This window comes from Pelophylax lessonae (genome assembly GCF_965119305.1).
Source record: "Pelophylax lessonae genome assembly, chromosome: 2".
NCBI classification, from domain to species: Eukaryota; Metazoa; Chordata; class Amphibia; order Anura; family Ranidae; genus Pelophylax; species Pelophylax lessonae.
This window is the reverse complement of record NC_138769.1, coordinates 5,233,505-5,261,174: the sequence shown is the minus strand read 5'-3', so window position 1 is coordinate 5,261,174 and position 27,670 is coordinate 5,233,505. Positions and strand designations below refer to the sequence as shown.

Genomic DNA, 27,670 nt, shown 5'->3' with positions numbered 1-27,670 from the left:
GTCCAGAGTGGGGTTTTGTTGGTTGGAATGTGCCTAGACTGCACACGAATTTTCTCGGCCAACAAAAATCTACTTCAGAAGTGATGTCATGTGCTGGTTTACTTTCCGTGTGTTTTTTCTTCTCTGAGCATGCCCAGTCTTGCTCATCAGATTTTTGTCTGCCGAAATCTGTACTGACTGACGGAAAATCGGCCGTTGTGTTGACAGCCAACAAAAATTTTATAGCCTGCACACCAGATTTTTTTCGGCCGAAAAGTCGGAGTCAGTTGTCGGAAGCATCATACTAACAAGCCGAAAATCGGCCGATCAGACGTTGGCCAAAAATTCACGACCAATTATCGACGCGTGTGTACAGGGCTTAAGGATGGTTGGGGACTCTGGATCTTTGTCAGGATCTAAAAGACTGAAGACCTCAGCTGAAGTTTCTTCTGTATGATCCAGCAGGAATTCAGGTCCTGTTAACCAAGAAGAATTTGCAAAGACACTTGCAGACATTGGTCTGGTGGCATGATCTGAAGGATTAAACTCTGATGGAACATGAAACCATTGTTCAGGCTTTGAGGATTTTCTGATTCTTTCTACATGGTTACTGACATAGACATAGAAGCGTTTTGTCCGATTGTATATATAGCCCAAAACAACCTTGCTGTCTGTGTAGAATTTAATGTCATCTATTTGAATGTCTGGCTCGTGCAGTATAAAATCTGCAAATTCTACAGCTAGCACAGTCCCACAAAGTTCAAGCTTGGGAATTGTGTGTTCAGGCTTAGGTGCTAACTTAGCTTTGCCAAACAGAAACCCTACATGGGTTTGATTGTGAGAATCTCTTACCGTAGGCTACAGCTGCTATGGCCTCAGTGGATGCGTCTGAGAAGATGTGAATCTCTTTTCTCTGACTTGCACCAAGGGAAGTTGAAGTGTAGCAGTGTGGTATGTCAATTCCATCTAAGGCATGTAGAGATTGTTTCCAGGACTCCCACTTTGAATATTTGTCCTTTGGTAGTGGAGCATCCCAATCTTGAATAGTCTCTGATAGCTGTCTAAATAGAGATTTACCTTGTATGGTGATGGGAGCCACAAATCCCAGTGGATCGTATAGGCTGTTCACCACTGACAGAACACCACGTTTGGTGAAAGGCTTTTCTGCAGCGCTGCCTTGAAAGCTGAAAGTGTCTTTTAATAAGTTCCACCTTAAGCCCAGACTTGTCTGAACAAGAGGATTGTCCATTCCCAGATTTAAATCCTGTGTCATGATTGCCTGGCTGAAAGGCTTTCATCAAAGCAGCACTGTTGGGGCAATCTTATGGAGTCTGAGGTTGGCCTCAGAAAGCATACCTTGAGTCCTTTGGAGCAGGTCTATGGCTTCTTCATCTGTGGGTAGGGATTTGAGTTCATCGTCCACGTAGAAGTCTCTCTCAACAAAGTGTCGAGTCTCTGTACCATACTCCTTTTCACCATCAAGAGCAGTCCTATGTAGACCATATGTTGCCACAGCAGGCAAGGGACTTTTTCCGAAGACATGTACTTTCATGCGGTATTCAAACCACTTCATTGTTTATGTTGTGGTCACGGTGCCACAGAAACCTTAGGAAGTTCCTATGGTCTTCGCTTACTATGAAGCAATGGAACATTTGTTCAATGTCAGCAGTTATGGCAACGGGCTCTCTTCTGAACCTCATAAGTACTCCTACAAGGTTGTTAGTTAGGTTAGGACCAGTGAGGAGAACATCATTCAGGGATACGCCTTGATGCTTGGCACTTGAGTCAAACACTACCCTGATTTGCTTTGGTTTTCGTGGATGATACACTCCAAAGAAAGGCAGAGACCAACACTCATTATGTTCTAGAAGAGGTGGAGCTAGCTCAGTGTGATCGTTGTCAAAGATTAGTGATGAGTCGAACACCCCCCGGTTCGGTTCGCACCAGAACACCGCAAACAGGAAAAGTTTGTTCAAACAAACGAATCCCATTGAAGTCTATGGAACTCGAACCTCGAAAATAAAACGCCTCATTTTGTTTTTTTTTTTTACAAAAGTTTTTATTAGAAAGTCAGAGCAAGAAAAAATGACAAAGCTCATGCAACGCAAAGCAAACGTTCAACGACAAATAACATCATACAAAAGAGTATTCTATAAACAATAAAACATTTAGATCACAGATCCAGGAAAGTCAATTATATATATATCTACGACAGGGAACATACATTGCAGCATATGGTTGGTAATGATAAACCTGACGGAGTCAAGATCATATGGAAAAAGATTAAACATTAAAGGATTATCAAGGGAAAACAACAGCCAGAAGGGTCCCAGAGATCCCATTTCCCACTGAAGGCAGTCATGGTATTATGTAATGAGTGGAATATTCTTTCGGAAAGTCTCACACTCTCCATTCTGGATAGTACCCGAGACCATACCAGGCTGCTAGATTTCCAGTTTAAGGCAATCATCCAATGTATTGATGACATAAGAGTATGAAACAGCCTGGACACGGGGGCAGGGACGTCCGGGACCAGAGAAAACAGTAGACATATCCTGGGGATAATAGTAGCCTCAGAGTCCTTCAGTTTGGACAAAAACCTCCTAGCCCTATCCCATATGGGTTGAAGGTAATCGCAACTCCAAAAAAGATGTAGGAAAGTGCCCTCCCGATCACAACCTCTGAAGCAAAGGGGGGAAACTGAATTGTAGAAAGAGTGAATCAGAGGGGGTGTCAGGTAACACCTGGTGATGAGTTTAAAGGATGACTCTCTACTTGCAGAAGAACGTGTGCATTTACGCATGTTAGATAACATGTTATCCTATTCCAAAACAGAAATCGAGTAATCTAGATCCTCTTCCCATTTAAGCATAGATTTAAATTTATCGGGTAGTGTGGAGCATATGAGGTGCCTGTATAACCCTGAGATTAGACCTCTATCTCTGGGTAAGGAGCAACAGATAGATTCAAATGTAGTATAGGGGGGATGTAGTGATAAAGAACTATGAGATTGGAAGAACTTTTTGATGGACTCATAATGGGGCTCTTCCGATTTAGGGAGATTATAAAGTCTCATGAGTTGGTCAAAAGAGCAAAAAGAATTGCTTACTGATAATGACAGAAGGGAGGTCAGGCCTTTAGAAATCCAGGGATGAAGGTCCTCCAGGCACAGTGGGAAATCAGGGGATTCCAAAGCACCTAAAAATGTAGACAAAGGGGAAATTTCCGATAGAAGGCCACAGGAGGACCTATATTTCCTCCATAATATAATCAAATGATTGACAATTTTATTAGAAAGGGGAGGGGGTCTGGGGGTTGTCAGAGAGTTCCAAAGGATGGCCTGAAGAAAAAGAGGGGTGCAGGAAGCCTCCTCAAAGGCCAGCCATGGAATAATGTCCTCCTTAGAGTACCATTGTGCTATTTGGGTGAGTGTGGCTGATAAGTAGTAGGTCCATAGGTCTGGAAAACCTAGACCCCCTTTTTGGTGTGGAGCGTGGAATATTTGTTTGTTATATCTAGACCTCCTCCCGTTCCAGGCGAACCTGGAGATATCTCTCTGGAAGGAGGTTATATGAGACTTAGGTATGTTGATAGGGAGGGCTCTAATACAGAAAAGTAGCTTAGGTAGGATGATCATTTTTACCACAATGCATCTCCCCAGGAAGGAGATATAATATGTCGACCATGTTCGCAGCAGGGCGTTTAATCTTTTAAACAGTGGAGGGAAATTTGCTAAATAGAGAGAATCATAGTATGGTGTGAGGAATACTCCTAGGTATTTAAACGATTTTGTACACCATGAAAATGAAAAACGGTCTTTAATTGAGACCTGCATCCAATTCGGTAGATTAATAGGCATCAGAGAGCATTTGGGTATATTTACACTTAATCCAGACATTGAATGGAAAATCTCTAGTTCTATAAGTAATTGAGGCAAGGATACATGAGGATTAGACAAGAACAACAACACATCATCCGCATATAGGCTGAGCTTATATTCCCTCCCACCTTTTAAGTACCCACTGATCTTTTCATTATTTCTAATGGAACATGCTAAAGGCTCTATAGCCAGGGCAAAGAGCAGGGGGGAGAGGGGGCAACCCTGTCTAGTGCCCCGATTGAGATGAAAGAATTCCGAATTACAACCAGGTAAACATACCCTCGTCTGGGGAGAGTCATACAGGGCTTTGAAGCCATGAATGAATCCTGTTCCCAGCCCAAATCTAGGTAGAATGTTCTCCAGATATGACCAACTAACGCTATCAAATGCCTTATGAATATCTAGGCTAACAAGGCATGTTGGGGATTTAGAGGAATTAGCATCCTGAATGATATTTGCAGCCTAGCGGATATTATCCGTAAGTTGCGTGCCGGGGATGAAGCCCGTTTGGTCTGGGCTTATAAGATGGGGGATACTGCTGGCTAGTCTGTTCGCAAGGAGACGGCCGAAGAGCTTAAGATCATTGTTCATTACAGAGATAGGCCTGTAATTTTGGGGGAGAGAGTGGTCCTTATCCGGTTTTGGGATAAGGGACATGTTGGCAAGGAGCATCTCTTCAGGGAAAGCTCCGCCAAGAAGAATTTCGTTAAAGAGCTTAGTTAGTCTGGGAATCAGGAGGGAGGAAAATGATTTATAATATAGGGCAGAGAACCCGTCCGGGCCAGGGGCTGCAGAAGTTTTTAAGGATTTAATAATGTCCAGTAATTCCTCCTCCGTGGAAGGGGTGTCAATAGACTCTCTTTGCTCCACAGAGAGCGATGGTAAATGTAAACCATCTATCCATGTGTTAAGGTTAGAGATGGGTAAAGTGGAGGGGGGGTGTCCGAGAGAAGATTTTTATAGAATTGTGTGAAAATACTGAGAACCTCTTTAGGGTGGGAAACAACCCTACCATCCTGTCTCCTAAGTTTATAAACATGAGTTTGTCTAATAGTTTGAGATAGTTTTTTGGCAAACATCTGAGGGCCCTCTCTGAATCTTTAGAAAGGGCTTCATCCAGGGACTTCCTTTTAGTGGAAATTTGTTCTAACAGAGATGGTGACGAGGAGGTCCCAAGAAGGTTATACAAATGGTCCAAATCTTTCGTTAAAGATTTAATACTAGCTAATCTGGCCTTATTTTTTGCTGAGGCAAGAGCGATTATTTTACCTCTGATCACAGCCTTGTTGGCTGTCCAGACCGTAGAGACAGGTGTGTCAAAGGCCTCATTAATTGTGAAATATTCTTCTAAAGAGGATGATATTTGAGAGGTAAATGTGGGGTCATTAAGTAGAGAATCATTCAACCTCCAGTTAAAAGAAGATCTGTCCATCCCAATGCCACTTGCCACCATCATGACTATCTGGTGATCTGACCAGGGGCATACCCGGATATGAGCATCCCTAGAATTAGCCAGAAGGACAGGGGTGCAGTAAATATAGTCCAATCTAGCGAAACTATTGTGGGGGTGTGAGTAATATGTGTATGCACGACACCCAACGTTGTGCGCCCTCCAGGCATCAAGCAATTGCAGATCACTAAGGGAGCGAGACAGGCTTTTAGGAAAGGCCTTGGAGGAAGGGACCACTCTGCTTCTATCCAAGAGGAGATGTGCCGTCAGATTGAAGTCCCCCCCAACAACCATATGGGGGGACTCAACCTGCCTAGCACCTCAAAGAAGGATCTAAAAAAGGATGCTTGAGCATCGTTAGGGGCGTAAAGAGAGACAATAGTGATTATTTTTCCACCTATGCTACCCCTAAGAATCAGAAATTGGCTCTCCGGATCACAATAGGAGGATGTAATATCAAACATCACATTGTTACGTATGAAAATCGCAACTCCTCTAGATTTGTTATCAAATGTGAAACATCTATATTGCTGGAATGATTTGTCAAAAAACTTGGGGTGTTTGTCCCTGGCAAAATGCGTTTCCTGTAGCAATATTATATCTGCCCCCAGACGTTTATATTGTTTAAATGCCTTATGTCTTTTGTGGGGGGAATTAAACCCTTTCACATTGTGCGAGATAATCTTAATCCCCATGGTTGACAGCAAGAAAACAAAAAGCACCACAGGAAAGTTGACTCAAAAATGGAAAAGAGTCCAGATATTTGGTGAAGATGACCAATGTGAGGGCAAGATGAAAAGATGACTTATTAACATCAACAACACTTAGATCTGCGATAAGACCGAATGGGATGGATCCGGGCCAGAATAAATGGATCCCCAGAGGCCACCCCATTGGGCAAACGAGCATTGCATAGAACCATAAAATTGACTTTCTTAAACACAAACTATTTTTTTTTCCAAAATAAAAAGCAAATAACAAGTTTGCAAGAGAAATATTATACCTCCAGAGTAGAAGCCCTACTAGGGGGATGGGCAAAAACCAGAATCCCATCCAAAAAACTTTGTACCCTTGGACAGAAAAGTCCGAAAACCACCCGAGCTGGGCCGCAGCCAGCCCAGACGAGCTCAACGGTCCGTACCAGAGCACACGCGTGCCCAGACCACGGACCAGCACAGGCGGTCAATTAGGGGCAAACTAGCGGGAGGGGAGAAAGAAAAATATGGAATCTATAAAATAACAGTCTTCGGACCAAAAACAACTATCTAGAATCTCGAATTGTACTATAGGGGCTATACCTCGTGTGAGCAATAGCAAGCTATCCCACCCCAAACCCCTCCATCATAAGGCACAATTAGACATGTATGGCCCATTAACTAATGTGGGGTAAAACTACCATGGCAAATGTCTGTCCAGCACCTGTCAGTTATTCAGAGTGGTGAGTGCCCAAAAAGCCAAACCGCCTGTATATGTGGATTTAAATAGAGTCCAGAGTCTTATTTGGCTTGGCATCTCCAGAATCACAAGAGCACCGGGCCTGAGCCTGATACTTACAGGGCATCACCGACATGCAAAAATGACAAAAAGGGCTGCATAACAGAGGAACCAAAAATGGAGAACAATCATGGATAAGTCAGAACCAAGAAAATAGTTATGTGAGTCAGGGTGACTCCGCCCCCGTACTTCCAACCGAACAGCATGGGATCACTTAGTGTGGGGAGAGCAGTCCTGAAAAAAAAAAAGTTATTTTGCAGACAGGAGATAGAACCTGAGGAAAAAGGGATGTAGTACGAAAATTCAAAGCTGGTCAAACATTAAAACTCCATTCTTGGTCTACATCATGTAGTGTCACACAGAGCCGTCTCTGAAGGGGTTCCGCCATCTACGCTGGTCTCTCCTTGTCGCTGGGGTAGACCAGATGGGTGATGGTCTGGGAGTAACCTGTTGGCGGGCCGGTGGCTTGGCCTCCATAAGACCCAGCTTAATAAGCAAATCTTTGCCCTTTGCTAAATTGTACACAACATAAACGGAGCCGTTATGAGGGACCGTGAGTTTAAAAGGGAAGCCCCATCTGTATCGAATCCTGGCCGCCTGCAACACTGAAGTGACCTCCTTCATCTTACGACGCTTCTCTAGTGTAGCTTGGGAGATATCCGGATAAACTTGAATTCTGTGGCCGTCTAACATAATGTTTGGAGTATTTCTGGAAGCCCTGAGTATGTTCTCCTTAACTAGGAAGTCTTTAAGACATAGGATAACGTCCCTAGGAGGCTTAGGAAGCAGGGCTCTGTGAATCCTGTCACATATGAAGGCTGAGGCTGGTCTGTCCGGGAGCAGGTCATTAAAGAGTTTGGAGACTGCTGGGAAAAGCTCAGACACTGACTCAGGAATACCCCTAAGACGCAGGTTATTCCTGCGATTCCTATTGTCCAAATCCTCTACCTGGGATTGGAGCAGGATATAGTTGTCAGAGAGGAGCTCAAAATCCTTTCTTAGATCATTATGGGCAATAGAGAGCTCATCGTGCTTGGTTTCAAGCAGATCCGTGTGGCCTCCTAGTGCTGCTATCTCCTGTGTCAGGGTGTGTGTGGACTGGTGGATCTCAGTTTGGATCTTGTCAGCTAGCTTCTCATAAATCGCTGCAAACCCAGCATCCAGATCCGCTTTTGTAACAGAATGAGAGTACTCACGGTCCCCTGGGTTATTGCTGGCTGCAGGAGGTGGTGGAGCCGACGCTGCAGTCTGTGTGGGTGAGGGCTGGGCGCCATCTTTGGTCATCCTTGTGCTCTCTTTAGTGCGGAGCAGATATGTCGTTAGGGAATGCTGTGGCGGGCAGCCCCGTTGCTTCTTTTTGGCCGAAGGCATGCACAAGGGATTCCTGCGGGGGTGATAAGTGTTTAAAGCCGAGAGAAGTGCGAGCTGGCCCCGAGGAACCTGTTTTTCCCTCTCCCCTCTGGCGGAGCTGTGACTCTAATGTCCGTCCAGCTTCGCGCCGCGCCGCGCAGGACGTCTGTGAGGCACTGCCGAGTTTGTAGAGGCCGATCTGCTGACAGCCTTAAAGTGGAACGTTACTCAGAAAATGAAGTCCTGCTAGATGACTTCAGGCTGGCCCCTTTTGCAGATGCTTTTGCAACAACATCTGTGAACATAATCTAAGGAGCCCTGCAGGCATCAAAGGGGAGAAACAATCAACCAGGCTGGCTGTGGAGTAAGGGAGAGGCTCTGGTAAGTGCTTTACCCACGGTATTAGCACTTTCACTCCCAGCACATGCTATATGGGCACAATTCACTCACTATTTATCATACATAGATTGTTATAGCGATCACGGATGTAAGTTCCCCTGTAAAGGGATGTCACAATAAAAAGCTTTATAATCTATTGTTTATTCACTCATTTGCACTCTGGCACTTTTTTCACTGAACAGTGTTCAGAAGGTCATCACAAATTTTGCATTTAATGATTGATACAAAGATGGAACAATCCACTCAGCTAAGCGCACTGTTGAGAGTACCATCTTTTTGCACTTATTGCACATTTCAGCATTATATTCAGCACGCAGCACTTTAAACGTTATATACAACTTTTGCACTTTTTTCCGATATTAAGTGAGCACAGTGCACTTTTTGGGACCACATACACTACTTTACACATTGTGTAGTGCAAGGTGGTAGCGCCCCAAACCAACACACCCCGATCCCTACTCTATCCTATTACCAGAAGTTTAAAAAGTGCCTTACTAACAGTGTTAATTTCGTCGACTAAAACCGACTAAAACGTTTTCGTCGACTAACACAATTCAGATGACTAAAATACGACTAAAACTAAAATGGCATTTTAGTCTTAAGACTAAAATATGACTAAAACTAAAATGGCATTTTAGTCAAAAGACTATAACTAAAACTAAATCGAAATTTGCTGCCAAAAATGAACACTGGTGCATGCTCAAAGCATAAATAATAACATATTAGATTTTTCACTCCAGGACCAGCAGTAGTATATAATGAGTTTGGAAATTGTAGAGAAATGCTTAAATAATGCATTACAAATTACAATTGAACTACACCCATTTGATTATAGATGACTAAAATGAGTTTTAGTCGACTAAAATGTAGGGCGTTTTAGTCGACTAAAATATACTGGAGTTTTAGTCGACTAAATACGACTAAAACGAAAACACTTGCAGAAGACTAAAATGGGACTAAAACTAAAATGCCATTTTAGTCCTAAGACTAAGACTAAAACTAAATTGAAATTTTCTGCCAAAATTAACACTGCTTACTAAACCCTTATTACAACATTTTAATGCGGTTAGAAAGGATACAGGGTTCCCACCTGACTCTTTAAGAGCATATATTGCTCTTATTCCTAAAGAAGGGAAGGATCCCTTATTATGTAGCAGTTATCGTCCCATATCATTGTTAAATTACGATACTAAATTGTTCTCTAAGATCTTAGCCAATCGTTTGTTGCCACACATTCCCCACCTGGTGCATTTTGACCAGGTGGGTTTTGTGCCAACACGAGAGGCACGGGACAACACGATACAGGCAATAGACCTTATCCATTTGGCACGGAAATCAAGAAGTAAACTGGTCTTGTTGTCAACGGATGCAGAAAAGGCTTTTGACAGGGTGGCGTGGAGCTTTATCCATGCCACCCTGTCACATATTGGGTTGGGGCCTAGAATGCTTCAGTACATTTTGGCCCTTTATTCTAATCCGTCAGCTGCTGTGCGGGTAAATGATTGGACGTCGGATTGAGAAGAACGGCTTTTACGAATGTCGTTCCCATTTCAATGGAGGGATATATCATTGCAATACTTAGGAGTGCAGATTACGGCTGACCCTTTGGATCTGTATAGAAAAAACTACCTCCCATTGGTGAGTAAAATCAAAACGGATTTGCGATGTTGGCAAAATTTGACCTTAACGTGGTTTGGCAGATGTAGCGTGCTTAAAATGAACATGCTTCCCCAGATTTTATATATCATGCAGACTATCCCGGTCTCTGTTCCAGCTGATTTTTTTCGGCTAATCAAGAGCCTATTTCGCTCATTTATTTGGGCAAAGAAATCCCCAAGGATTGGAATGCAGACTTTGTTTTTGCCGAAGGCAAGAGGCGGGATAGGTCTGCCGGATATCCTCAGGTACTATATGGCGATCCACATGGCAAGAGTAGTGGACTGGCAGGGCAACCAGGGCACTAAAAGGTGGGTAGAGTTGGAGATTGGGGAATCTGGCCAGCTGACCCCGCCGGCTCCTTGGTCAGTCTTTTCTCCTAAAGATAATATTTTAGTACATCCAACAATAGGGGCAACCCTAAGAGTAACCAAAAGAATTCAAGCTCATTCAAAGGTCGCGCCTTCCCTGTCTCCGATGACACCCATACTGGGTAACCCTGAATTTCCCCCAGGTTGTACCAATGCCAAAATACGAAATTTAGCACAACAGGGTAAAGTTCGCCTACTCGATGTATGGCAACGGGAGCGTCCACCTTCATTTGAGGAAATCAGGGAGTGGTCGGGTGGCTCACTAGACCACCTAAGTGCCTATCAGTTGGGCCATTTTATTTGGGCATTTCAGCGAAAAGGATATACTCAGAAGGATTTGACCCCATTAGAAAAAATATTTTTATCAGGTGAATCTCCTAAACATTTGATATCAACGTTTTACGTAATGTTAATAGAGGAGATGGAAGCCCAGCCGTTACGGTTTCTTCGAAGATGGGAACAGGAGCTAAATATTAGTTTGTCTGAGGAACAAATTAATACAATTTTGAACCTAGTACATAGGTCGTCGATGGAAAGTAAAATACAGGAACTGGGATACAAGATTCTTGTTAGATGGTAAAGGGTCCCCTCAGTGCTGAAAAGAATAGATGCGACCCAGGCGGGGACATGTTGGCACTGTGGACTGGCTGAGGGAACTATGATACACATTTTTTGTGAATGTGCGCTTCTACAGCCCTTCTGGCAAAAAGTGGCCTTAGTAATTAAATTATTAACTAATGTAGATGTACAGCATAATCCAGCATTGTGCCTATTACATGTGACTCAAATGTCAATTAAGAATTATAGGAAGTCTTTGACCCTCCGTTAGGGCTGGGCGATAAATCGATTTAATCGATTTATCGATTTTTTAGTTTGGAACGATTTTTTTTTTTTAAACTCGAGTTTTTTTCTACAATACTTTTTTTCTGCCTCGGACCACCGCCGCGCCTGGATGTGACGTCAGCTGCGGGGCGGGCGGTGCGTCTGTACATGCCGTGGGCTTTTAGCGTGCTGTGCGGATCCCGGAAGCGCTCGGCTCATTGGTTGGCGTGAAGTGACATGTAGCTGAGAGGCGAGGAACATGTGGGTTGCGATGTCTGTTGTACTGCGCATGCGCTACTCCTGGTGAACTGGTATCGCAATGGTTCAGGATGACGGCGGTCCTCAGTGGTCGTTGGATATGGAATCCATCAGAATGGAAATCTAGAGACAAGACCCCACCGTGATCTCTGTGATCGTGGCCCTTGTGGTTGTGCTGGTCAGCCTGGGTGAGTTCTATACAGGAGTGTCAGGATACATGTGTCAGTGTACCAAGAGAGGAATGTATGGGAGGCACAGGGAGCATTGTGACGATACAATTACCTCATATATGTACTAATAGGCTGTTATTTCTTTCTTTATTTTATTTTACATATTTTAATTACTTTTTTTTTTTTATTTAACTTTATTACTATGACAAGGGAAGAAACACATCCCTTAGGATAGCTTGGGCAATGACAGGTACTCTTTATTGAGACATCAGACCCCTAACATCTCCCCTGCAATTCATCTGGTGAAACACTGATTGTGTTTGTAGCAGCCAGGAAATGGTGGCACCAAAATCAGAAGTGATGAAATCCTTGTCACTGCCAGCCTCTCACCATAGAGGAGATCAGGGTACGGATGTTCCGTCATCTTCTCTATGGGCAACTGATCCAAACAGAGTCAGACACACATATACAGCGCTTCTCCTTCTCCTCAGTCCTCCCTCCAGACTCTGCAGTCATTTTTTAAGTGCATTGGAAAAAAAAAAATCGAAAATCGAATCGAAACTCGAATTTTTCTTTAAAAATCGAAGATTTTTTTTTTAGGCAAAATCGCCCAGCCCTACCCTCCGTCTTCTCAATGCGGCCAAGGCATGTGTACCTGTTTTTTGGAAACAAACTGTTCCAGCACCAGATAGCTTATGGATCTCAAAAGTAAATGAGATACACAAAATGGAAGTGCTTACTGCCGCATTGAGTAACACGGAAGAGGTGGTCAGGGAACGATGGAGGCCTTGGGTTAATTTTTTGGGTACTGACCCCCTCTTTAGCGGAGTCTGAAAGTTGGGGTGAGGTGTTTAATTCTGTTAATTGGGGGCCCGATAAGTACATGGGTAACAAGGAAAAATGGTATAGGCCTTCAAAATGTTATGTATAATAGGGTAAATCAGGGGTAAAAACCATAGAAAGGCAAGGTGATAAAGTATATACGATATGGCAATGCTACAGAGTTTAGTATAACAGGTTACATCAGGGGCAAAAACCATAGAAAGGCAAGGTGATTGCATGAGGACTCGAGGGCATACAATGCGATTAGAGGAGAAGCGTTTTAACCTCAGGCAACGCGGGGGGTTCTTTACTGTTAGGGAAACAAGATTGTGGAATTCTCTACCACAAGAGGTGGTTTCTGCGGGTAGTATGGTGGCTTTCAAAAGACTCTTAGACTTACATCTCAAGGATCAGAACATCCAGGGGTATGTGAGATGATTACAGCCACACACACCTACACAGGTTGAACTAGATGGACTATTGTCTTTATTCAACCTCACCTACTATGTAACTATGTATTTACGACATGGTGATGTTACAGAGCTTGGGAATTAGTTTATCTTTGAATGACAATGGTCTTCTGATGGTGAGTGTTCTCCATGGAAAATGATCCTGGAGAGGGACCGAGGGGCCCAGTTTGGTTAACAGTTGCCCACTGATAATCCCAGGCCCTCACGATGATGCTATGGAGTGTACTGAACATAACATGTTATATTTTAGAACGGCACATATTTCATGATGTAGTTTAATTTGAATTGATTTACTAGGGATTTTTGTGACAGATTTTTTTTTTTTGATATGATATCCATTTAGACCCCCCCCCCCCCCATTTAGACCCCCTCCGAAAAACACTGGATGTGATGTCGTTTTTTTTTTTCTTTGAGTGATATGTTGACACAGTGATTAAATGACAAGGGAAAGGTGGGTTGCACTTTCCCCTATATCACCTTTTTTTTTTTTGTCTTCTTTTTCACTTTTTTCACATTTTCACTATTAAGTATGATTGCAATATATAGTGTCTTGCCTTATTTCACTTCACGGAATGTATATGACTGGGGTATTTATGTAATATGTATTTTGTTTTTTTTTTTGTTGTGAGATTATATAAGTATGTTGATAAAATTAATAAAAGAGTTAATTAAAAAAAAGAAGCTCATGCCTCCTCCAACTTACATTGCATGGGCTCCCTGATTCTGCAAAGCCTGCCAAAGGACCCGAGGATTCGTGCTATCAAGGAGAGGGATAATTACTGGTTGGCAACCCTTCTTGATCCACGTTACAAGGGTAAAGTTGCAGAGCTCATCCTGCCTTCGCAGAGGGAGCAGAGGATGAAACATCTTGAGGAGGCCTTGAAAAAAAATTTGTGTACCGCCTTTCCAGACACTGGGAGGTCAACATTCTCTGGATGTGTTTCTGAGGCATCGTTTAGCCAAAGAAGGAGCAGTGGAGAAGGCGGCCGGCTGACCGATGCCTTTAAACAGTTCTTTTGTCCTCAGGAGCACCCAGGGCTGTTAGGTTTAAGCAACCATCGGCAGCGTCTCCATCATATGGTACATGATTATCTAGGCGCAAGACCAGACTTGGAGACCTTTCCAGCTGCGCATCCACTGGGTTAATGGGTAGTGATGGACAAACATCGTCCGGGGCGGTTCGCGAACGTCAGCCGCAATTTTTTTTTTCCCTAAATCAGCCAGAACTGCCAGCAGCCGGTAAATACATGTCAAATACATATAGAGTCCATTCAGACATCTGTAAAATTGGTCCGCATCCATTCCAAAATTTGCGGAGCCTTTACAGACCCATTGATTTTCAATTCCAGTCTGAAAAATTCACAGGATAAAGAAGTAAGTGTCGGCCACTATAGGCCTCAAAAATTAGCCCACATGCATTTACCTGACAGCTAAGAACGTTGTATTCTGTGGCTGAAGGTACATTAGGCATTCACAGGATACAGAAGTGTCGGCCACTATAGGCCCCAAAAATTAGCCCACATGCGTTTACCTGACAGCTAAGAACATAGTATTCTGTGGCTGAAGGTTCATTAGGCATTCACAGGATACAGAAGTAAGTGTTGGCCACTAAAGGCCCCAAAAATTTGCCACCATGCGTTTACCTGACAGCTAAGAACGTAGTATTCTGTGGCTGAAGGTACATTAGGCATTCACAGGATACAGAAGTAACCCGTGTCGGCCTCTATAGGCCCCAAACATTAGCCCACATGGGTTTACCTGACAGCTAAGAATGTAGTATTCTGTAGCTGAAGGTTCATTAGGCATTCACAGAAAAAATAATTGTCGGCCAAGAAAGGCCCCCAAAATTTGGCATTCTGCCTTTTATGCCGCTGTATTTAGTGAAGCCCAGGACCAGGAATTTCTGTGGGTGGATGGCGGTCTGGCGGATATTTGTGGCCTGTCATGAGGAATTTCAATGAAACATGGTCTACTGGTCACATGTGTTGAATTCCTCAGAGATCCATGCCTCATTCATTCTTATAAATGTGAGGTAGTCTACACTGTCATGAGCTAGGCGAGTGCGCTTATCGGTCACGATCCCCCCTGCTGCGCTGAACGTCCTTTCGGACAGGATACTGGACGGGGGGCAAGCCAACAGTTCCATTGCAAATTGTTCAAGCTCTGGCCAGAGGTCAAGCCTGCCCACCCAGTAGTCCAGAGCGTCCACATCGGCCATTAACCCAATGTAGTCGGACATCTGTCGGTCTAGGCGTTCCCTGATGCTGGATCCAGAGTACAGCTGTCGATGGTTCGGCTGAAAGAAGGATCTCATATCTGAAGTGACCAAAACATTTTCAAACCGCCCTCTTCTTGCAGGCGCTGTTGGATTGCTAACCGCAACTGTCTCTCTGTGACTGGAAAATCCTCTGCCAGCGCACGCAAAAGCAGAATGCAGCATTTCTCGCAGCAAGGCCTGAAGTGCTGCATTCTGACCGCCCTCTGTGATTGTGGTAACCCATTTTTTGTTTTGTACCGGGGGTCTAAGTACGTTGCCACCCAGTACTGGTCCTTGGCCTTTATGCTTTTTATACGGGGGTCCCCCTTAAAACACTGGAGCATGAAGGCCCCTATTCCCACTAAACTGGAAGCGGTATAGTGGCCTGCTTCCAGCTCATCATCCAGGATAATGTCGTCCTCGTTCTCCTCCCCCATCCAAGGACAACACCAGGGATCCCATAAAGGTTTAAAGCATGCTCTTCTTGCTCCTCCTCATCCCCCCCGGCACCATCCTCCTCTGACTCCTCTTCAGACTCCTGTTGTTGACTTGTCTCAGATGGAGTAGCACCCCCTGGGAATTCATCCAACATTGTGACTTCCTCATCTTCCTGCTCCTCGATGGCTTGATCAATGGCACGATGCAATGCACGCTCCAGAAAGAAGGTGTAAGGTATGATGTCACTGATGGCGCCCTGACCATGACTGACCAGTTTGGTGATCTCATCGAATGGCCGCAGAAGTGGCTGCATGAGCAGCCACTGGCGAGGTGAAAAAAACCCAAGCTCCCCAGAACCTGTCCTGCCGCACAGTTCGTACAGGTGGTCGTTAACTGCACGTTTCTGTTGGAGCAGCCTATCAAGCATATGCAAAGTTGAGTTCCATCGCGTCGGGCAGTCACAAATAAGACGCCTGACGGGCAGGTTGTGTCGCCGCTGAATGTCAGCAGGGCGAGCCATGGCTGTGTAAGATCTTCTAAAATGGCCCGAGATTTTCCTGGCCTGCCGCAAGACGTCCTGGACCCCAGGGTATTTGGCAAGGAATCGCTGCACGACCAAGTTCAGGACCTGGGCCATGAATGGCAAGTGTGTTATTTTGCCCTGTTTCAGCGCGCTCATCAGATTGGCACCATTGTCGCACACCACTTTACCAACTGTCAAATTGAGCGGTGTCAGCCACTGATCTGCCTGTGAATGCAAAGCTGAAAGGAGTGCAGGACCAGTGTGGCTTTTGGCTTCCAGGCACAACAGACGCAGCACAGCATGGCAACATCTCACCTGGCATGTGGAATAGGTTCTTGGGATCTTGGGCGGCGCAGCGGAAAAGACGGTAGCAGTGGAAAAGGAGGAGTCAGCCGAGGAGGAGAGGGAGGATGGAGGAGGAGGAGGAGGAGAAGAAGATTCAGGCCTGCATGCAATCCGAGGTGGTACAACCAAATCTACACAGGTGCCACGGGTTACATGCTTGACGGCCGTCAGAATGTTCACCCAGTGGGCAGTAAAAGTGATATACCTTCCCTGCCCGTGTTTGCTAGACCATGTGTCTGTGGTCAGATGTATCTTGGCACCAACACTGTGTGCCAGAGATATATTCACTTGCCGCTGAACATGGCCATACAGCTCTTGAATGCCCTTCTGCAAGAAATATTTCCTGCCTGCTACCTTCCATTGTGGTGTTCCAATGGCCACAAATTTACGAAAGGCCTCCGAGTCCACCAGTTGATATGGCAGTAGTTGGCGGGCTATCAGTTCCGACAAGCCAGCAGTCAAACGTTGGGCAAGAGGGTTATCCGGCATCATAATTTTTTTCCGCTCCAACATTTGGGACACATTTGGGTTCTGAGGGTGTTGCTCCCACTGGGCTCAGTGATGGGAGTTCAGGTGCCTTCTTAAGGTGGTTGTCCCTAGGTGAGTGTTGGGCTTACCGCGACTTATGAGTTGACTGCAAAGGCTGCAGATAGCAACATTGTTGTCAGCAACAGACACATTGAAAAAAGCCCACACTGCGGAGCCATGTGCCGGCGTCCTGGGAGCGCTAGATGTGACTGTACATGGTTGATAGCTCGCTCTTGATACATTTGCAGTCTGCTTTGTACCTCTTGTGCAATTCAAGTTCCGCCTGCCTCTCCTCCCTATCTGTTATGCCCCGTACACACGTGCAGATTATCTGCAGACTTTTGTCTGCCGACTTACCTTTTCTATGTAGTGCAAGGGCCTGCCGGATTGCATACAAATTGAAAGTGTTTAGGTTTGACCTCATATTATATGGTTTTGGTAAGTCTGCAGATAATCTGCACGTGTGTATGGGGCATTAGTCTGTCTTTCCCTCTGAACTCCCCTCCTCTTCCTCTCTTGTGGCCACCCACGTGACGTCAATAGACACGTCATCATCCATGTCCCCTTCCCCACCACTAACATTCGAGATCTTGGAGTAGGTAGCAACAGCGGGGACCAACCTCCTTGGGCTGATCTGGGTACTGTCGTCAGACTGCTGAGTGGTGGCTGTTGCTACCTCCTTTTACTGATCCAATGCCAAGAATGGCTGCGCATCGCAAATGTCTTGTGATGGATCGGAAAATAATTCCAGGGACTCAAGCGGAGGTTATGTGGTGGTGGTATAAAACAAGAAAGAGGACAATCAATTCAATAAAAGCGAATAAAAAAGATATTTAAAAAACTAAGACAACAGCAGCTGCACATATGTTAGGATATAAAAATACACAATATATAAAATAATAGGTGCAGCGCTAGAGAACAAGCGTATAAAAGTTCCAAAAAATCTGTGTGTAGTCCTATTCGGTTTAAATCAGCAAATGTCTGTGATTCCATGATGGTATTGCTGGGTTAAACATATCGCCACCACCAGATGTCACCAAACACACTGACCCTTACCATCAGGCTGATAAGACTGCACCAGATAAATAATCTCCACGCTGGTTCATCCAAACTTAACCACAGATCTCCATAAGCTCTCAGGAACATGAATGACAGATGAGTCACAGATCCTCAAGATCCTCATATGGCCCCAAAAATAGTGAAAAGGCTCATAGTGCAGTAAGTTAAAGTAGTGCTTTATTAAATCATAAAAATACACTCACATTCTATCAGGATGGCTTCAGCGTATAAACAGTGTGGGTTATTTCCTTCCAAGAAGATGGCCGCTGCGTCCTCTGGCGCAATGAAAACGCGCGGGCTACGAAGCATGTGACGTCATCGCGCCAGAGGACGCAGCGGCCATCTTCTTGGAAGGAAATAACCCACACTGTTTATACGCTGAAGCCATCCTGATAGAATGTGAGTGTATTTTATGATTTAATAAAGCACTGCTTTAATTTAACTTACTGCACTATGAGCCTTTTCACTATTTTTGGGGCCATATGAGGATCTTGAGGATCTGTGACTCATTTGTCATTCATGTTCCTGAGAGCTTATGGAGATCTGTAATTAAGTTTGGATGAACCAGCGTGGAGATTATTTATCTGGTGCAGTCTTATCAGCCTGACGGTAAGGGTCAGTGTGTTTGGTGACATCTGGTGGTGGTGATATGTTTAACCCAGCAATACCATCTTGGAATCACAGACATTTGCTGATTTAAACCGAATAGGATTAAGATTTTTTGGAACTTTTATAAGCTTGTTCTCTAGCGCTGCACCTATTATTTTATATGTGTTGGTGGTGGTGTTGGTGTTTGTGGTGGTGTCTTTGGGGGTGCACACAGCAAAGAGTGAAGAGGGTGCAGATAGAGAGGAGGAGGAGGCTGCAAAAGTGGAAGGCTGATTGAGCCACTCAACCAAGTCTGGTGCCTCCTTTGACGTAATCAAACGCACATTCTGAAACTTCACATTTTGGCTCCGGCCTACTGCTCCTGCCCTACCCCCCTGCGTAAGTGACTGCCTCTTCCTCTGCCTGTCATGTTTTTAAATTACCCTGTGACAAAAGTCTCCAGAGAATCGCAGTATATCTGGAAAAAGGTATTTAACCACTTGCCGACTGCCTAACGCAGATCTACGTCGGCAGTCAGCCCCTCACAGGCAAAGCGACGTAGGTCTACGTCGCTAGCTTGTGAGGGTTTAGGGAGTGAGCGCGCGCCGCCGGAGGCGCGCTCCCACTCCCGCGCGGTCACGGACCCCCCGCGCATGTGACCGGCGGACTCGATGTCCACCGGTCACTCTGCGATCGTCGGGGGAGAGGGAGAAAGTCAGGCGGCTTGTGTAAACAAGCTGCCTGTCATTCTCCCCTGTGTATGAAGGATGATCATACGGTTCTACTATGTAGAACCGTTGATCACTGTTCATACATCTGAAGCCACAGCCAATCACAGTAGAAAGCACGCCCCCTAGGGACACACATAGCCCCTCCTTTTCAAAAAAAGTTAACCCCTTCACTGCCAGTGTATTTTTACAGTAACAGTGCATATGTATAGCACTGATTACTGTAGAAATGTCACTGGTAACCCCAAAAGTGTCAAAAATGTCAGTCAAGGGTCCGATCTGTCCGCCGCAATGTCGCAGTACCGCAAAAAAAAAAAAAAAAATCGCAGATCGCCGCCATTACGCGTTAAAAAAAAAAACAACAAAAATGACAAAAATCTTTCCCTTTGTTAGTAAACGCAATAACTTTTGCGCAAACCAATCAAAATACGCTTTTTGCGATTATTTTTTACCAAACATAGGTAGCATAAAACAAATTGGCCGAAAATGTTAAAAAATTTTGATTTTTACATTTTTTTGGGGGGGAATTTCATATAAAAAAATGTGAAAAATATTGCTATTTTTGCAAAATTTACGCTCTTTTTTTGTTTATAGCGCATGATCAAAAAATCGCACAGGTGATCAAATACCACCAAAAGAAAGCTCTGTTTGTGGGAAAAAAAGGACGCCAAATTTGTTTAGATACAGTGTCGCACGACCGCGCAATTGTCCGTTAAAGTCACGCAGTGCCGAATCGCAAAATACCCCCTGGTCAGGAAGGGGGTAAAATCTTCCGGGGCTTAAGTGGTTAACACTCCGCTTCAATCTGTGGTATTGGGGGGCCACAGGTTTATCACACCAGTTCTACAAATAATTGGGCAGTAACTGTTGTCACTGTGTGTAGCACAGTTAACACAGCAAAAGAGGCCAAATTTTTACAGGACTAAAATACAATCTTAGAAAATTATAATGTTAAATAACACCCACTTCAATTTGTGGTATTGGTGGGCCACAGCTTTATCACACCAGTTCTACAAATAATTGGGCAGCAACTGTTGTCACTGTGTGTAGCGCAGTTAACACAGCAAAAGAGGCCACATTTTTACAGGACTAAAATACAATCTTAGAAAAATTTACTGTTAAATAACACCCCACTTCAATATGTGGTATTGGGGGGCCACTGGTCTACCACACCAGTTGTTCAAAAAATTGGCCAGGGAGTTTGGCACTGTGTGTAGCAGAGTTAACACAGCAAAAGAGGCAATATTGTTGCAGGACACAAATACACTTGTAAAAGTATACTCAGATAACACCCCACTTCAATATGTGGTATTGGGGGGCCACTGGTCTATCACACCAGTTATAGTACATTAAAAGTGCTTTTGTCACCGTTTGTAGTATTGCTGCAGCAATTCTCAGTTACCACACCTGTCACAATGCTGCACAGTGCACAATAGAAATCCACTATAATATGTTTTCTATATTAAAAAGTATATTATGCCGTGGATTACACCCCTATATAGTGCACTGCACACCTATACCAAATAAATTGTAGCCCTTTAAATGACTTTTGTGGACAATAACAGAGCGATTTGTGTCACTTCTGATCTGTCCATAGAGCATACTGGATACCTGTCCCGAAACTGAACATAAACTGCACACCTATACCAATACCAGCCCTGGAAAAGACTTTTGTGGACATTAACAGAGCAATTCATGTCACTGCCGATCTCTCTCCCTGGAGCACAGACTGGATACCTGTCCCTAAACTGAAAAGAGACTGTAGTAGACCTATACCGAAATACCTGCCCTGAAAAAGACTTCTGTGGATCTTAACAGAATTATTTGTGTCTGGTAATCTGTCCCTGATGCATACAGTACAGCCAACCTTTCCCTATGCAGACAAAAAGCAGAATGTGAAATGGCCGACAGCTCAGGTCTATTTATAAGGTAGGGGGCATGTCCATGTGCTGAAATGTTTCAATTGGCTGTGCCGTTCCACCTGACGGCTGTGTCATGGGTCAAAGTTCTCCCCAATGTAAACTAATATGGCCGCCGCGAACAACGACATGTGTTCGCAAAATTGGCGGGCAGCGAACAAGCAAAAATTCACTGCGAACCACAATTCCATCTCTATTACTGGGTCTTGAGGATGGACCACTGGCCAGAACTTGCTTAATATGCAATGGAGCTACTGGCCTGTCCTGCTTCTAGCATGCTTTCCGAATGAACGTTAAGTGCTGCTGGAAGTTTTGTGATGGACAAAAGAATGCATCTGTCCACAGACTCTGTTGACCAGCTGACTTTTATCAAAATGAACCAGTCCTGGATCAACAAGAGCTATCAGGTCCCTGATGGTGATGTAACTGATTGAATTTGCTAGGGGTCTGCCATCCCTTGAAGACTGTATATGCTGCCTATCCTATTCCTCTACCTTTATTCTGCTAGCTTCCAAAAATGTTTTTGGTTTTGGTCACTACAAACCCCCAAGGCCTAATTTTTCTGCAATTGTATGACAGGTGCATACAATTTAAATGTCGTATGTCATTTTTAACAGCAGGCCCTGTCCCTGTGCCCTGCTAACTGTGAGGGGTTAGGGTTATCAGGCACCAACAACACCAAAAGCCCAATATTTTTGCACCTGTATGACAAGTACATGCAATTTCAAATTTGTATGTAATTTTTACCAACAGGTCCCGTTTCTGCACCCAGAAAGAGTATCTGCGAGGGCTTGGTTACGGTGTTCAGGCACCACCAACAGCAAAGGCCCAATTTTTGGCACCTGTATAGCACATGCAATTTCACATTTGTTTGGAATTTTTACCAGCAGGTCCCGTTCCTGCACTCAACAAGAGTAACTGTGAGGGGTTGCGGTGTTCAGGCACCACCAACTAAGGCCCAATTTCAGTTTCAGTTCTTGCCGATACTAACCTTCCAGATCCCCATCACTCCAGCCAGTTTGCATAGCCGCCACCCAACCTTGGCCAGTTCAGATGACAGCAAAGCGCCCCCACTAGATCACTGATAAGAACACATTTAACACTTGATCTTTGCCAATTTTAAATTAGTATGGAATATTTACCAGCAGGGCCCGTTCCTGTGCCCAGGAAGAGTAATTGCGAGGGGTTACGGTGTTAAGTCACCACCAACAACCAAGGCCCAACTTTTCTGCACCTGTATGACAAGTTCATGCAATTTCAATTTTGTATCTAATTTCTAATGGCAGGGCCTGTCCCTGCACCCAGCAAGAGTAACTGTGAGGGTTTGGGGTGTTCAGGCACCACCCACAACCAAGGCCCAATTTTTCTGCACCTGTATGACAAGTACATGTGATTTGAAATTTGTATGTATATTTGTATATGACATTTTTTGCTTTAGAAATGTCAGTATAGCTGCAGCAGGCTACATACATCGTAGAGATGCACTACTTTACAGGCACATCCAGGGGACCCCCAGACCCAATATTTGAAGGATTTTTTCATTTTTATAGTTTCACTATAAAAACTTTTTTTTCATTGCTACATATTCCCCAGGTCATGACCCGGACCCCCATACACTTTTTTGGGGCTATAACTTGCATTTAAGTCTTCAAAATGAGGCTGTTTGATTTTCGAGGTTTGAGTCCCATAGACTTCCATGGGGTTTTATTGTTCAAAGAAACTTTTCCTCTGTTCGCGGTGTTCTGGTGCGAACCGGAGCGGGGGGTGTTCGGCTCATCACTAATAGTGACTGATCCCTTGCTCAGACCTATTCCTGGCCTGTATAAGCAGATGCAATTACCGCAGACAATCATTATCAGATAGCTGAACTCACCAGATGCCGTTTCATTCATCCACATATGTTTATTGCAAGCAGTAGGTATAGCAGACAACAAATGTGGCAGATGATTGAAGGATGGTATCTGCAGGTCAAAACATGGTAATGTGTTCCTGGATGCCAGCAGATTGTATGAAGGCCTAGACAGATGTGGCCACGACTTATCCAAGCATGAAGAAGCAGGAACAGGAAATACATCATAAAAGGGAGGGGACAGGAAGGAACACAGAAGGAAAAGGCAAGTGCAACAACCAAAATAACCACAAGATGGCAGTATAATGACCAAATATATAGAAGTCAAATAACAATGGCTTATGAAAATTAACTGTATAAATTCTCACATGTGTAACAGCACACTCCCACCACCTCTAAATGTGATCCTGTGGGAAATCTGCTGCTGGGATCACTTTTATTAGATGCAGAATCGCACACAGAAAAAAATGATCCAGGATTTTAGCAACTAGCTGCTCCCATAACGCCGGTATTAAATGTCAAAGTAATGAGTATATACTGTATACTGTGGGCACTCAGCAAGTGGTTTAGACTGAAACATATTGGCATTCAAAGATAGTTGGTGGAAGTTTAAAGAGTTGATTGCTTAGTTCTCCAATCCCAGCGACAATCGCTCTCAGTCTGCTGCCACTTAGATTGTGTCCCGCAAGCTGGAAAATCTTTGTGCCGGGTGAGGCTGAGGGCGGCGTTGTTGGGTATCAGTGACAGCGCGGTGTGAGGAGGACCTGTCATTGGTCACAAGTTGGTGAAGGTGACAGAGGTCTGACCCACGTTTGTCACATGGACATCTTGGAGAGGGTTGGATTTTTTATTCATTAGTCTCATGGGATTCCAGATGGTTCTCCATCAATGTGTGTTATATGAGGGGGGAGGGGAGTGTACACTGTGACCTCACTGGAATCTGTATTCTGTCTGTGCAGGAAATGATGTTCAGGAGGAAATATTCACCCGGCTGGGATCTGACCTTCTCATCCCCATCAGACGCCATCTCACCCTCCGCAGTACAGATAAATGGAGATGTGGGCGGATTTCCTGGTACTATCAGAAATCTCCTGGATATTGGGAAAGAATAGCTGAACATAGGAAATGTGATCTGTCTGATGTCAGATATTTCCCCAATACAAGGATATCAGAGAATGGAAGTCTGATCATATACAATGTGGCTCTGTACAATGATGGGAGATACCGTGTGATTATATACAACTCTGCTGGATACATTATACAGAGAGATGATTACAGCGTCCATGTAGAAGGTAAGTCCCATCCAATCCCCACCTCCAGTCCTAGCAGTGTCCTCCCCGCTCTGTGTCTTTATATCCATACATTATATAGTAGAAGATCTGGGAGAGACGTATGTACAATGTCCTCTGCTTACTGCCCCACCCCCACCATTACCTGTGGGTTCACATCTGCAGTGCTCAGCCCTCCTGAAGGTGGTGTGACATAAACTGTGCAGACATACTACAGGAGATGGTCAAAGACTGCAGATATACTACAGAAGACAGGCAGAGACTGCAGACATAGTACCAGAGATGGTCAGAGACTGCAGATATACTACAGGAGATGGTCAGAGACTGCATTTATAGTACAGGTGACGGTCAGAGACTGTGGACATAGTACAGGAGATGGTCAGAGACTGCAGACATAGTACAGGAGATGATCAGAGACTGCAGAGATACTACAGGAGACAGTCAGAGCAGGGGCTGACTGGCAACTTTCAGCCCAGAAGGCAAGTACAAACCAGAGGCCCATGGTGAAGTTACTTGGTCCCCCCTCCCACTCTCCCTCTTCCCAGCCTCCTCCTGACCCCCATTCTAGGCTGAAGCTCCACTCCAGGTACTTTTGACTCACTGACCGAATCTGGGTTCCTGAAATGGCCAGCGGAGGCTGATTGGGGGGAGCTGGGAAGCTTGGTCGGGGCTGGCCGGGGGAGGAGAGTCTCCAGTAGGGCATGGAACCAGCCTCTGCTCAGACACAGTTTACACCATCCATGCTGTGGGGGGGGGGGGAGGTCTGCACTCTCTTTATCTCATATACTCGTGTCTGTCACAGAAGCGGTGCAGCCTTTTAATTGGGCATCAGAGCAGCCCGGGGGGCAATTGCCTCCCTGCCCCCCGGCCCAATCCTCCCCTGGGTCAGAGACTGCAGATTCCAAACAAATAATCAGCCAAGCGCTCACTCCGAAGGGGAAGACTGGCGTGCTGCTCTCCTCAGGCAGGGAACTCCAAACGGAGTTTCCAGGACATGGTCCAACACATGGGTGACGGGAATTTGCAGTACGATTTTAATTCTTCATGTTTGTGAGTATGCATTCAGCATTTTATTAAATCATTTTAAACAGTACCACGGGTAATGCACTAGGTGTTTGCGCCTCCTTTTCCTTTCTTTTATGCATCAGAGACTGCAGATATAGTACAGGAGATGGTCAGAGACTGCAGGCATACTACAGGAGACAGTCAGAGACTGCAGATATGGTACAGGAGATGATCATAGACTGCAGACATACTACAGCAGACGGTCAGAACAGGGGCCGACTGGCAACTTTCAGCCCAGCGGGCAAGTACAAACTGGAGGCCCATGGTGCAGCGACTCGGCCCCCCTCCCACTCTTCCTCTTCACGGCCTCCTCCTGAACCACATTCCAGGCTGAAGCTCCGCTCCAGGTACTCTCTACTCACCGACCAAATCCAGGTTCCTAAACTGGCCAGAGGAGGCTGATTGGGGGAGCTGGGAAAGCTTAGTTGAGGCTGGCCGGGGGAGGAGAGTCTCCGGTAGGGCATGGAACCGGCCACTGCTCAGACACAGTTTACACAATCCATGGTGGGTGCTGTCCTCTGTACTTATCTTCTGTTTGGCAGCTGTGGTGACATACAGGAAAAGTTTAAATTGGCGATGTGTGAGGTCAGGTGGCTTGCGGTTCAGGAGCGCAGAAGCAGGATCGGGGGTAAGGGGTGTGTGGAAGATTGTAGATAAAACCCGATACACTTCGGACCAAAAGGTACGGACCGTGGGGCATTCCCACCAAATGTGTGCATGGGTACCTAGAGACTCGCAACCACGAAAGCAACGAGGTGAGTATTGTGGCACATACTTGGAGACTCTGGCTGGAACCAAGTACCATCTGGTAAGGACTTTGTAATTTGTCTCCAAGGCTACAATATTTGGGGAAGCCGATTTAGTGGCTTGCCAAATTTGGATCCAGTCAGAGTCTTCCAAGGAGAGGTGTAGGTCCCTTTCCCATTTGGAAGCATATGCCGGGTACTTATCTTCATCCCGCACTCAGTAGGTCAGTGGCGGAGTCTTTTTACCTCTCTTCAATAGGAATCCTTTAGACTTGTCTGTTGCAGAAGCGGTGCAGCCTTTTTATGGGGCATCAGAGCGGCCCCCCTGGCCCAACCCTCCCCTGGGTTGGAGACTGCAGATATAGTACAGGAGATGGTCAGAGACTGCAGATATGGTACAGGAGGATATGGTCAGAGACTGCAGACATACTACAGGAGATGGTCAGAGACTGCATCCATACTAGAGGAGATGGTCAGAGACTGCAGGCATACCTCAGGAGACGGTCAGAAACTGCCAACATAGTACAGGAGATGGTCAGAGACTGCAGACGTACTACAGTTGATGGTCAGAGACTGCAGACATAGTACAGGAGATGGTCAGAAACTGCAGACATACTACAGGAGATGGTCAGAGACTGCAGACATACTACAGGAGACAGTCAGAGACTGCAGACATACACAAGATGGCCAGAGACTGCAGACATAGTACAGGAGACGGTCAGAGACTGCAGACATAGTACAGGAGATGGTCAGAGACTGCCAACATAGTACAAGAGATGGTGAAAGACTGCAGCTATAGTAAAAGGAAATGTTTAGAGACTGCAGACATACTACAGGAGATGGTCAGAGACTGCGGACATACTACAGGAGATGGTCAAACACTGCAGATATATTACAGGAGATGGTCAGAGACTGCACACATACTACAGGAGATGGTGTAAATATCTAATAATTGAAAGAGATAGTGGTACTATATAATCACCACTAGAGGGTGTGTTATATCTTGGTGTGCACTCCTATATAGTATAGATGAAGATGAAAAAATATAACCTAAAATAAATAATATAGAGTGCCAGGTACAATATATCCACAATCTGAATGCTGAGTCCAATAATGTGTATAAGCCAAATGGCAGTATTCAGTGCTAGAGATCTAAGAAGATACATATATATATATAAAGGTGATCCGTTCTTCCTTCTGGAATCATTAATTACA

At 44.9% G+C, this 27,670-nt stretch overlaps 2 protein-coding genes across 2 annotated transcripts in view; both read left to right on the top strand.

The window, feature by feature from the left end:
* Window positions 1-27,670, top strand: part of LOC309547906 (uncharacterized protein) — a gene marked incomplete at its 3' end in the record, with an annotated part of 2,014,734 nt that overhangs the window by 28,524 nt on the left and 1,958,540 nt on the right. Inside the window, exon 3 of the mRNA XM_082247906.1 lies at window positions 24,315-24,647. The remainder of the gene's footprint in view (window positions 1-24,314; window positions 24,648-27,670) is intronic.
* LOC309545806 (uncharacterized protein) overlaps window positions 1-27,670 on the top strand; it is a 286,221-nt gene that overhangs the window by 112,255 nt on the left and 146,296 nt on the right. The gene's annotated exons all lie outside the window — the stretch shown is intronic.